Source organism: Triticum urartu, chromosome 6, assembly GCF_003073215.2.
Source record: "Triticum urartu cultivar G1812 chromosome 6, Tu2.1, whole genome shotgun sequence".
In the NCBI taxonomy this organism is placed as follows: domain Eukaryota; kingdom Viridiplantae; phylum Streptophyta; class Magnoliopsida; order Poales; family Poaceae; genus Triticum; species Triticum urartu.
This window is the reverse complement of record NC_053027.1, coordinates 522,413,351-522,417,126: the sequence shown is the minus strand read 5'-3', so window position 1 is coordinate 522,417,126 and position 3,776 is coordinate 522,413,351.

Genomic DNA, 3,776 nt, shown 5'->3' with positions numbered 1-3,776 from the left:
CCAACAGACACTTTCAGAGATACCCGTAGTCTACCTTTATAGTCACCCAGTTACGTTGTGACGTTTGGTATACCCAAAGCACTCCTACGGTATCCGGGAGTTACACGATCTCATGGTCTAAGGAAAAGATACTTTGACATTGGAAAACTCTAGCAAACGAACTATACGATCTTGTGCTATGTTCAGGATTGGGTCTTGTCCATCACATCATTCTCCCAATGATGTGATCTCGATATCAATGACATCCAATGTCCATAGTCAGGAAACCATGACTATCTGTTGATCAACGAGCTAGTCAACTAGAGGCTTACTAGGGACATGTTGGTGTCTGTTATTCACACATGTATTACGATTTCCGGATAACACAATTATAGCATGAATAAAGACAATTATCATGAACAAGGAAATATAATAATAATGCTTTTATTATTGCCTCTAGGGAATATTTCCAACAGCTGGATCCACTACCTTGTGAACGCGATAGAGCGGCTAACAAGGTCGTGCATAAGTCAACACACGATCTACGTGAGAACTTGCGTCAAAAATCCGGCGCGACCAGATCTATCTATGGATCTAGGAAGCGCGCTACGGTACAAAACCAACACCGAATACTACAACCGTCCGAACACCATGGTGCATCCCAATACAGGGGTGCCGCACACCCCTTATGTTTCACTGATGAGGTGCTGGATCACGAATTCCCAGAGGGATTCAAACCGGTGAACATAGAGGCGTACGACGGGACCACAGACCCTGGAGTCTGGATAGAGGACTTCATCCTCCATATTCATATGGCTCGTGGAGACGATCTCCATGCCATTAAATACTTGCCCCTCAAGCTTAAAGGGCCAGCTCGGCACTGGTTGAAAAGCCTCCTCGAAAACTCAATTGGAAGTTGGGAGGAGCTCGAGGACGCTTTTCGGGCCAATTTTCAAGGGACTTATGTCCGACCTCCGGATGCAGACGATTTAAGTCATATAATTCAATAGTCCGGAGAGTCCGCCCGAAAGCTTTGGAATAGGTTCCTCACCAAGAAGAACCAAATCGTCGACTGTCCGGACACCGAAGCCTTAGCAGCTTTTAAACACAACGTCCGAGACGAATGGCTCGCCAGACACCTCGGTCAAGAAAAACCGAGAACAATGTCAGCCCTAACAAGCCTCATGACCCGCTTTTGTGCGGGCGAGGACAACTGGTTGGCCCGTAGCAGCACTAGCGACCCAAGCACATCCGAAGTCAGGGATGACAATGATAAACCATGACGCAACAAAAACAAGCGTCGAAATAAAGAAGGTAGCCCAGATAACACGGCGGTAAACGCCGAATTCAGGGGCTCCCGACCAGGTCAGCGGAAAAAGGCTTTCAAAGGCAGCAGAGAAGGATAATCTGGCCTAAACAAAATTCTCGACAAACTCTGTCAGATTCACGGCACCCCAAACAAACCTGCAAATCATACCCACAGAGAATGTTGGGTCTTCAAGCAGGCCGGTAAGCTAAACGCCAAACACGAAGGGGAAGAGACACCAAGCGAAGACGAGGATGAGCCTCGCCAACAAAGCGCTAGAGGACAAAAAAAAGTTCCCACCAGAGGTTAAAATAGTAAACGTGATCCATGTGACAAAGAGGAGAAGCAAGCATGCACTCCGAGGCACACGCGCCATAGAGCCCATCACCCCTAGGTTCAACCCCTGGTTGGCCTGCCCGATCACTTTTGATCGTAGGGATCACGAGACAAATATCCGGCACGAAGGACTGACAGCCTTGGTGTTAGACCCAATAATAAATTGGTACCATTTCACATGAGTCCTGATGGACGGCGGCAGTGATCTAAATCTGATATATCAGGACACAGTCCGCAAAATGGGGATAGACCCGACACAAATAAGACACAGTAATACTACCTTCAAGGGAGTAATACCAGGCCAAGAGGCCCGCTGTACGGGCTCTCTACTACTAGAGGTGGTATTCGGTTCTCCCGATAACTTCCTAAGCGAAAGGTTAACTTTTCACATTGCCCCATTCCGAAGTGGCTATCAAGCACTACTCGGAAGAACGGCTTTCTCTTGTTTTAACGCAATACCGCATTATGCTTTTCTCAAGCTTAAGATGCCCGGTCCACGTGCCATCATCTCAGTCAGTGGAAATACCGAATGTTTCCCACGTACGAAAGAGGATGCGGCGGCTCTAGCAGCCGCAAACTACACGGCCTCACCAACCAGAAAAATGGCAGGTCGTCAAGACCACGGACACAGTCAAACGAATCCGGCATTCCATCATATATACATGAGATTGGTTTGATGATCAAACCCTCATAAACGATACTAGGGGCTTCCCGCGTGTAATCAGGGCCAGCCCGGCTCAACTTGGCTTCTCTTGAATTTTGATAGTTCATTGAAAATAACCAATTCTTCTTTTTGGCACGGCAACTTTCACTTAAGTTCTTTCCTTTTGCAGATGACAATCGTGCTACACCCGTCCAGAACACGGCACAACAGAGACACAGGCGCGGACGTGCAGCAGGGACCCGCCCAAAGGTTTCTTTTTAGATTAAGACCCTGCGTAAACCTTTTTTACTGTCTCTTGTTGCTCACATCCTCCGGATACTCCACACAACCGAGAAGGATGCTGGCGTTATTGGCATGTGGCCACGTCAGGATTTTGCACGTACCTGGACACATGGGGTTTCTTATTAAGGGCATTGTTTAGCCCGGTATATGTTATAAAGACCGAACACCTTAGGGAGTGTTCAGCGTCACGAGTTTGGCCCTATATGCATCAGCTCCGAATCATGTCTTTGGTCACATGTTGGGTTTCCCCGGCTCCCACGTTTTGGTACCTTACGTTCCATTATATCGGCTAAGGTAGCACTGGGAGAACTACTGCGATTGTGCACTGGTTCATCCGGATGAGCACCTCAGTAGAGAAAGCCGAAAACTGACTGTCATGATATAGCGAGAGACTGGTCAACCACTCGATGACTCATCGAAATCTTCGGGATTCCTCCGCATTAACGAAGGGCCGTTTCCCGGTCATGTACGTACGCGCCCCGTATTCGGACGAGCGTAGAAGTACCAGGGGCTATATAGTAGCCCCACCGTCAAACTCCTATGGCTAAGTGAAAGTGTTAAAGCAATATAGTCCGATTGCCTCGTTCGCTGTGCTATCACCTCCTTAACGGACCAAGACGTTGGATCAAGTGTTGATATGCATTTTCTACGAACACCCCCGCATTATATGCGTGGGGGCGGAAGCCGACGACTGCAAACTTTCAGGTTATATACATATATACATAAACGGCCGCCCAGGAGGCATCATAGTACTTTCGGGCAAAAGTATAAATACAGCCTTGATAATTCTGTAAAACATTGTTTTTACAATGGGAATACATGTCACTAGAACATAATATTCTTCGAGCACTGAGCCTCTATCAAGAACCTCTTCAAAGTAGTGCTCGGCAGCCACTCGGCCCACGGTCGAACCCTATGTCGCAACAGTGGTGGCCTCCATCTCCGCCCAGTATGTCTTGACACGGGCAAGGGCCATCCGCGCACCATCTATGCACAACGATCTCTTTACAGCATCGATGTGTGGCACAGCACCAAGCAACTATTGCACTAAGCTAAAGTAGTTATTCGGCCTTGGCCCTCCCGGCCACAGGTGATCCACAACGGACCTCATGGCAAGTCTGGACAACCTATGGAGCTCGGCCCACTCGGCCAATCACTCATTCAATAGTAGCGGACGGACTGGAGCGTGAAACTGTGACCAGAACAGCT